We start from the raw sequence: 10,106 nt of genomic DNA on the forward strand, positions 1-10,106 counted from the left end.
GAAATGTCTTTATAGGACAGTAATTTGGGAGAGGGACTCAATTCTATTAGTTATCTAGGGCATGATGTTAGGAGCAGTGTTAGAGTTCTGATTATGGGAACCAAAATCAGTAAGGGAAGGTTATCAAAGGACCATTCCAAAGTAGATCTGTGTGAACCGTAAGAGAGGGTCTGTGCATACCTGCAGAGATTAATGCACTTCTCTCAAAAGGCATGCACGTCAGAGGACAATGTTGAAATAAATAAGTTGGAATCTTCTAGCAGGAGATGGGATAAAAACAAAATTGTTTTGATCTCTGGCAGTGTGATTGGAAAGAAGACAACAGCAACAATCTTTTCCTGAACTAAATCTAATTGTTACGAACCTTGCAAATAAGGACACTGAAAGTCTTGATTTTGATTTTGTTGTTGGGTTTTTTTTTCCTTATTCATTCCCTCTGTTTCTTATACCACTGTTGAGTCATTCATTGACATCTTTATTGAATGATCTTGACGGAAGTGTTCAGCATTTGTACCAAGGATATTCAGATAAATGTTAATAGAGATATAACACAGATTGCTCAGCATATAGAATGCTGGACCTTGAGTCAGAAAGAGCTGAATTCAAATCCAAGCTCAGTTGTTTACTAGCGTGATCCTGGTCAAGTAACTTAACCTTTGTCTACTTCATTTTCCTCATCTGTAATATGGAGATAACAATAGTAACTATCTCTCTAGGGTTGTTATGATGATAAAATGTTATAATAGTTCTGAAACCTTTTGTAAACTTTAGAGCATGATACAAATGTGTGCTATTATTGTACCAATTCTCTCCACTCTTGTCTGTATCTGAAGAACCTATGTAAATAGAAGGTGAACACAGGACCAAAAAGTATCTAATACACTAAGACTGCCAGATTGAGAGGCATTGTGGTGATTAGTGAAAAGAATTTTGGTTCTGTAGTCAGAGAACTGTAGTTTGCATCCTAGCTTGCTATGTTCTGCCTCTGTGACCTTTGGCAAGCTACTTTCACCACTCTGTGCCTCAGTTTCTTCCTTTATAAAATGGAGGAATTCAGACTAGATGGCTTCTTATGCCCTAAATGTATGATTAAAAATAGTCTGGATCCATGTTCAGCAAGTACCAGTGGTCTAAAATTATATATTTGTAAATACCTCCCATGTGATACCTATACAGTATTGGGCTGAAGTTTTTAATGTAATCAGATTTTTTTCTATTTGAGTAGGCTACTTTCAATAATTTAGAGCTGAGTTTTGGAAATATTTGTACTAAAGAAACATATGCATCTTATTTTTTTTTAAAATCCCATCTTCTATAGGAAGGCTTTTTCAACCAGTCCTAATTCTACTGCCTTCCCTCTGTTAATTATTTCCTGTTTATCCTGCAATAGCTTGTTTGTATATATTTGTTTGCATGTTGTCTCTCTCATTGGAATGTGAGCTTCTTGAAAGGCAGGGGCTATCATTTAATCTCTTTTTGTATCCTCAGCACTTAGCACAATGCCTGGCATAGAGTAGGAACTTCATAAATGTTTATTGATGGACTGATCTAGAGGCTCGACTTTAAAATCCTTTCAGTGTCTGCATTTTGTAGGTTGTTTGTGGATTTTATGCAAGCATAATGAAATGACAGTATTTTATAGTCCTTTCCAAAATTATAGAATAGATTTTCCAAAAGAGCAACTCTGAGCAAATGTTTTTCTACCATTGCAATTATAACATGTCTTAGTATAGGAAATGCATAGTACGTTTAGTGCTCCAGGAATTTTTGTACTTTATTATCAAATCATTTTATAATGCCAAATACTTTTGAAAAATCACCATTGTGCTTCTTCATTTCTTCTTTCTACATGGCAGTATTGCCTTCAGCCATGTTGTATTAAAGTGCAGTGAGGCACAAATAGTTCCAACTGGATTTCTGTCTTGTATAAACTATGAATATCCACCATTGATGGGCAGTCATGCTTCAGTCTGATTAGTCAACAACTCTGCTGCCTAAAGTTTAAAGTACATGAAAAAAAGACGTCACTTTAAAAATGAACTTTGTGGTAATATACAGGATAAACATGCCTTAAGGTGTCACAGACACATGTTTGCATGTTGCAAATACCATTACTTCCTAGAATTCTAAAATTTATTTCTGGTTAATAATCTATAACACTTAGCTCTTTGATTCAGGCAAGTGCTAGCACTTGAAACCTGGTTATTGAGTTCTATATTTTCTACTTGGGAACAACTCTGTGTGTGTGTGTGTGTGTGTGTGTGTAGTAAATTTGTACTCGTATATCCTCTTTTAGTCTATGATAGTGGTTCCAAAATATTTTTTTTAATCCAGTGTATACTTTTGGTTGTACAAAAGCAACAATAACAATACTGCTGTCTAGGTGCCTTCTAATGGCAAGATAACATGTAAATCATTAGATAATTAGAGATACACACATGATTGATTGAAGGTAACTTTAGAAGGGAAGGCTTTAGCAGCAAGGGGGAACAGGAAAGGCCTTCTGTAGAAAGTGACATTTGAGCACGAAGAAACCCAGGGATATTAGGGAAAGAGGATTATATCACAATTAGGCTATTTTGATGACATATTTTAGGAGGAATATTTGGCAAACTCTAATACATCCAGATGACAGAGAACAGGACGGTGATGGGACTTTAAACTCTGATATGTGATGACAGCTAAAATAATAGAGAATATTTAATCAGGAAAAGAGAAAACATAGTGAAGACATTATTGTCATCTTACTCTATACAGCTCCAGTGGGCAAAACTTGACGCTTTGGAGAGAAACTCAGTAGATGAAGTAGAACTTTTGGGACATCCCTTGGTCTTTGAAGAAGTGAGTCCAACTAGTACCTTTGGTCTAGGTCATCAATTTGGCTAGGCCATGGAGTGCAGACAAAAGAAAAATATCTAAAAGCCTTGCACATTAGGCTGGCACCACATTCTAAAGAGCTTAAATGCCAAATCAGGGATTCTGTATTTTGTCCTCAATCATTCAGGAAGCCACAAGAGTTTATTGAGCAGGGGAATGGCATGAACACACCTGTACTTTAGGAACAACTTTTTGGCAGATGTTTGGAAAATACATTCTCTCTAATCAGGAGACCATTACCATATTCCAGGTACAAGGGGCCATGGGGACCTGAACCAAAGTGGTGAGGAAACAGATTTGAGAGATATGGTGGTAGAGTCCAGAAAATACAATTTGGGAAGTGACTGGATATATGGGGTGAATAAGACTTAAAAGTTAAGAGTGGACCTGAGGTTCAAACTTGAATGACTAGAAGACTGGTGGGTCCATTTTCAGAAACAGAAAAATTCAAAGGTAGTTAGGTTGATGGGGAAGGAGAGGCATGAAATTCAATAAGATCCATTCCAGAGACATGTGCTAGGATTTGAGAACTGATAGACATTCTAGGATTTGTAGTTCAGATGAACAATCACTCACGTGAAAGCCAAATAACAATTTGGATTACCATGGTCTTTGAGCCAGCGTATTTTAAACAGAGATACTTAAAGCCAGCAAGACAACAGATAGAGAAAGGATCATGGACTAGAAGGACTGAACAGCAGCTTCCCAGGAATCAGATTTGTGCTGGAAAGAATCAGCAACACAGGGGCAACAGGAGAAAGGAGAAAATGAAAGGACAGTGTAGGAGTGCTAGAGAAGGGAAAGATTGAGTTGAGGCAGCAGGCGTGCATCAGAATAGGTGAGTTAGACCTAAGCTGCCAGTTGGACTCACGCCTTCAAAAGACCAAGGGAAGTTCCAAAAGTTTTACTCTTTCCTAAAATTCTCCTCCCTGTTGCTGTCCAGTATTATATTCTGCTTGGTTTGTTTGTTTGTTTGTTTGTTTTTACCTTTTCTTGTGTTCTGATTTTGATCCAAATATAAAGTAGCCAGGGGAAATATAAAATATAACTTAATATAACTTAAAAATAGCAACCAGTTTTAAGAAAGATCTGCTCCTTGAATAACCAGAAGACATGCTCCCCCACTCAGGGACTCAGTTTCTTTGCCTGAAAATTAAGGGGATCAGACTAGAAAAATACTAAGGTGTTTTTCTATATCCTATGATTCTATCAAATGAGGTCATGGTATGGATTTAATTGAAAAGAACAGAGAAAACTGAAGCATTGTCTATCAAGAAAAAGTTTGCAAGCTTATGTCATCATAGTATTTAATGTTCAAAGGAATATTAGATACTGTCTAATCCAAACCTCTCACTTGATGACGATGATGATGATAGCTAGCCCTCATATTGCACTTTAAAGTTTGCAAAGCATTTTACAATTATTATCTGATTTTATTCTCACAACAACCCTGGGAGGTAGATGATATTATTATTCTTATTTTAGGATGAGGAAATTGAGGCAGACAGAGGTTAAATGACTTGCCTGAGGTCACTCAGCTAGTGTCTAAAGCTGTATTTGAACTCAGCATTTCCTGGCTCCAAGTTCAGTGCTCTACATAGTGCAACTCCACTTGAGAAAAGTCAAACTGAAGTGATAGGTCCAAGGTCATATAGGGAGTAAATGATAGAGCATGGATTCGAAGACTTGCCCTCAATCAAACCTCCCCTATTTGTTTATCTTTTTGGAGAGACAGACTCACTTTTCCCAGTTTTCCTCACTTTCTCAAGTATCTTTCATGAGAATAAGATAAAAAGTAGTCTTTCCTAGATATTGGAAAGATAGGTACCAAAACATCAATTTTATTAACAAATAACACTGTTAAAAATTCAACCATGGAAAACCTTGGGGCTTAACCTTGCTTTTCGTATATGAATGCAATGAAATCTGCTTAAAGAGTTCATCCGTGATTACACTGTCTTTTGGTGGTTGATTGTCAGTTGTTGCCTAGGAAGATTTCACAATATAAAATAGTCACAAGAAATTAGGGATTTTAAATGCAAAGACTTTCTTTTTTTTTATCAGAGACATTTTTTGAAGAAGAAAAGGTTAAGGAGACAAGGATTTTACCCCCTCTCTTTTAATTTTTCAGAGCATTCTTGATTTTTGCCTCCCAAAAGAAAAAAAAGAAATCATAAGTATCAATAATGTGGCTTTGCCATTTCTAAAAGCAACTAACATCTATATGCTCTTAAAATGCCAAGTTATTTGAAATTCTATAGTTGTGGAGGTGCTATTGATATTAGTTTAGAGGGTGAATCATAATGTATAAAATTTAGACTGTTATTGACTTGACTCTAAGTATTGTCATTAAAGACATAAAGTCCTTTGACATGTTCATAAGCCATCTTGTATTGATAGAAAGAGCAGTTTTTACTATAGAAGCTCACTAATCAGTCAGCTTGTGACTGCTATCAGTGTATAACATACTAAAATATGGTTAATTATTTTGCATATATTTATATACTTCAGTATCCTAAAGATCTGTTATTTCACTAGTCACTTAACAAATGCAAATAACTACTGCTATTTGTGTTAGAAGATTAAAGTATGAGTTTGCTGTGGCAAAACACACACACACACACACACGCACACAAAACATCATGGGGTAGTGATGAAACAATTTCTCTTATCTCATAATCCTTCTCCTTCAACTTTTCCCCGCAATATCACAATTTAAGGACTTAATTTTTTTTTCCATGAAAAGGAAAGAAAAAAAAGCGTATGTTCTTGTGAGGTGCTTCTCTACATTCCTTTCCCCTTTAGAACAAGTTGATTTTTAGAATTTTAGGATTTCAGAATGAAAAATGTTTCTTTCTTGAGAAGTAGTTCATTTTTATACAGTTTTTTTTTTTTTAAGGCAACTGGGGTTAAGTGACTTGCCCAGGGTCACACAGCTAGTAAGTGTCAAGTGTTGGTCTGAGGCCAGATTTGAACTCAGGTCCTCCTGACTTCAGGGCCAGTTGTCTATCCACTGCGCCACCTAGCTGCCCCTAAGCTCAAATTCTTATCCCTAGAAAAAAGTTAATATTCACTAACAAAAGAGTTTTCTTGCTTTATACTTCTGGTCATATACCCCACTATTCCTGCCTCATTTATATTTAAGGATGAAGTCAGCTTATATGAATTATTTCCCTAAGACATGGTTTAATAGTTTGTCTCATCTATGGGGGAGTCATTTCAAGACTGCCAGAAATTTTTATTCTTGATGAATGTTCCCAAGTACATGTCCTCACTTAAGAACTTTGGCTCCTTCACCTACATTTTTGTTTGGAATTTTTCCATTTAACAATTATTAACTCATTGAATCTTGAAGTGCTTTTTGAGGAAAATAGCAAAAATTGAAGGGAAAAGTTTCTGTGGTGGGTAGTGCACTCAAAATGCGTGATAGTGGCTACCTGAATTTGTTGGTCATCGAGTTCTAAATTCCATGATTTCCCTACGATGATTAAATTGGAAGTTTTGTGAAATATAACATTATTATTACAGCACAATCTGCTATACAAATGTTAGTCTTTTTTTTTTTACAAGTGACTAGAGAGATGTTCTCATTTAGAAAAAAACTCATGTTCTATAGGTTACATGTATGAGGCTTTTTTTTTTACTCAGAAATAATGGTATGGACTATGGATACATTTTCTCATGTGAACATTTGTAGAGCTTTAACCAATTAGTGTTAAAAGAGATGTAAGGGATAATATTGTCTGAAGCCCAGAGAGCAGGATTATGTATTTCTATTGAGTAAAGAATCACATTTAGAAAAAAAAATTACTGCCTAACATTTAGGTTTGTGGCATAGTGAAATAGCTTGCCACCATGGGGAGGGGAATGGATTCCTGGGCATTGGAAGTCTTCACGGAAAGGCTAGATAGTCATTCATCTGAACATTATGAGTTAAACAAATGGTCTTTGAGTTCCCTTCCAAATCGAAGATTCTATTATTCTGTGACCATAAAAATTTTAGGGCCTTCCCCCCATACCCTCTAAGATCCACCCTTTTAGGTTTATCTAAATGAATTTGTGCAAACACTAAATCAGTAACCATTAAGTTTTTGCTAAGTGTTTGCTATGTGCCAGACATTGTGCCAAGCACTGAATATATAAATAGTGGCAGAAAGACAGTTCCTACCCTCAAGGAGCTTACAATCCAATGGGAACATCAATGGGAACAATTAGTACATTAATTGGAATGGTTTGACTTTGTTGTTAATTCTCTGGAGAGTTGGTCTTGGAATTAATTGTAAATGTCCTTTTAAGTAAGGACAGAGGAAGACTCTTTGGAAAGTAAGTTCAATAACACCTTTCTATTGTAACTAGTGCTCTGTAATCAACATGACTTCACAATTTAAAAAAAAATGGAGAAATTAAACCACAAATCCATTTTTGCCTCAATTTTCCCAGTCTAATGAAATATCCAAAAAATCTCAGTACAGGTAATTGAACCATTAGTGCCCTTTTACACACATACATATACATACTTTACTCACATACACTAAACACATATTCTCTCTCACACACACACACACACACACACACACACCCCAACAGAAAATGGTGAGATTATTGATGCTGAAAGAAAGAGAATAGGATGAATGTTTGCTTCTGTAAACACTTGAAACAGTGACATAGCAGCCTACTGACAAGGGCACTTGGCTCCTTTTTAATCTTCAATCACATAGATTGCTTGACCCTCCACTATTTCTGCTTCTCTTACACATAAATTTAAAGACTGGCTAATTGAAAAGTTACACAGTTAGCATTTTCTGAGGTCCATTCCTGTCATAACTCTTGGTGTTGTGAGAATTAAGAAGCCCACTAATTTTCTCTTCCTCTTACCTGCTAGTTCCATTTTAAGAGCATTATCTCTTTTTGAAAGACAGAGCTAATGTAAAGTGGGCTAGTTGGCCTTGCCTTTTGTGAGTAATTGTTGATCACAGGCAGTCAGTTCTGTGGTGTCCATAGGAGCAAAGTACTTTCCCAAATTGGTAAACCACCTTCTCTTTTTTCTCTTCACTGCATGGGTTTGCTAACTCTTCATTTATACCACGCTGGAAGATTATAAAATTAACCCTGTAAGTTGCTGCCTGTGGCAAGTAGGGATAGAGCACTAGGCCTGGAGTCAAGAAGACCTGAGCCCAAATGTGACCTGGGACACTCATGTAGTGGTGTGACCCTGGGCAAGTCACCTAACCTTGTTTGCCTCAGTTTCCTCATCCGTAAAATGAGGTGGAAACGGAAATGGCAAATCATTCTAGTATCTTTACCAAGAAAACCCCAAATCAGATTATGAAGAATCTAACATGACTGAAATGACTAAACATAAAAAAGCTGCTGCTTGGAATATCTTTTTTTTTTAAATCTATTTTCTGTTTCTGTCCTGTAATATACATTCCACATTCCAGATGTTCATGATAGTCCTTCATCTTTGGAACTGTGGTGCTTTTGTACACCAACTATTAGTTGAATGAGGGTTTTGCTGGAATGAATGTCTAAATTAAACATCAGAGTATTTTGTGTTTGTGTATCCCCCTTTTCTCCATTACCTCCCTATTCTCCCTCTGTTTTGTTTTTCACTATGAATGACCCAGACTATGACTTAAATACTCATGCTAGGGCTTCTTCATATTTCTGGAGTTGTTCTTTCACAAGGTACCTGTATATAATCTAAAGGTAGCACTTCTTTTTGCCTGTAAGGCAGGTTTATTTGGAACTATTTTTATCTTCCTGAGCTACTCATTCCTTCTAGTACAAGAAACACCCAAATCACCTCTTCCCTGAAAGTGCATTTCATACATCTCCATCTTTGTGATAGCACTGGAGTCATTATGTAGCAGTTGGCTCTGATACGCTTGCACAGACACAAATTGAGTCCGACAGGACTGATGTCTCCTGGACTTTGCTGTCATTTGAAATGCTGGCATGAGGATGGTAGCAATGAAAGGCAGGGAGGAGAGGGGAGAAGAGCTGATGGCTGCATACTTTGCCTATGAAGATTTTTTTTTTAGATTTTTATCTTTTGATATATCTGTGAATGATTCCAAGTAATTTTACAGAAGAGATTGATAAGAATAGTCAATTCAGAGTAGTTGGCCAGTTGGTGTCCCTAAATAGATCCTGAACCAGATACTAGAGTTTAAAACTTGCTTCTTACCACCTCAAAATCTATATAAAGCTGTCTGGTGGAATGATCATTAGAATGATTTTCCTCCCTTTCTGTTTTATTTTTCCTTCATATAGGCTACTCATGCATAGTAATGAAATTGATATTATCTTCTCCTTCTTGTTGTGTTTGATAAGCTCAGGCATAGTGTTTGTCTTGCAGTTATTTTTAAGGCCTAAGTTGTTTCAGTGATGTGGCTGATTTTGGGACATCTCTAGCATTTCTTGTTGCAAATTACTTTTGTGTGTTATATGTTTCAATATGACAAGATTAGAGGTGTCAGATTTTCATTTTTAAACATTCTGGTTAAACATGGTCACTCCCAAATTCTTCCTGGAGTGAGGAAATTGAAAAAAGTCAAATCAAATGTAAAAGTAAAGTAATTCTGTGACTACTGAGCATAAGAACTAGTTCTAGAATTCCTGGTTCTGTGACAATGGTTTCTATTCTCACTCAAGTTCAGGTTTTCATTACCTTTAGTATTGGTCTCCCTGCATAGAGTCTTTGACCTCTTTATTCTATCCTTAGAAACCCATGAGATGAATAATTTTCTACATCATAGTTCTGATCCTGTTGTACTCAGTACCCTTCAAAGTTGTCTTATTGCCAACTGAATAAAAATCCAAGCTTCTTAGCCTGTCACTTAGGCACCTCATCATATACCCCTAGTCTATCTGTTCTGCTTTACAACCATTTATTGTTCAGTCATTTTAGCCATATCCTGCTCTTTGTGACCTGAGTTTGAGGTTTTCTTGGCAGTGATACTGGAGTGGTTTGTTATTTCCCTCTCCAGCTCATTTTACAGATGAAGAACTGAGGCAGACAGGGTTAAGTGGTGTGCCAAGGATCACACAGCTAGTAAGTGGCTAAGGCTGGATTTGAACTAATGAAAGTAAGTCTTCCTTATTCCAAGCCAACTAATCTCTCTACTGTGCCACCTAGCTGCCCTTCCTGCCATGTAAGAGTCTTTTTTCTTTCTTTCCTTCTTTCTTTCTTTCTTTCTTTCTTTCTTTCTTTCTTTCTTTCTTTC

Source organism: Vombatus ursinus, unplaced genomic scaffold (assembly GCF_900497805.2).
Source record: "Vombatus ursinus unplaced genomic scaffold, bare-nosed wombat genome assembly UNPS02014770.1, whole genome shotgun sequence".
Taxonomy (NCBI): Eukaryota; Metazoa; Chordata; class Mammalia; order Diprotodontia; family Vombatidae; genus Vombatus; species Vombatus ursinus.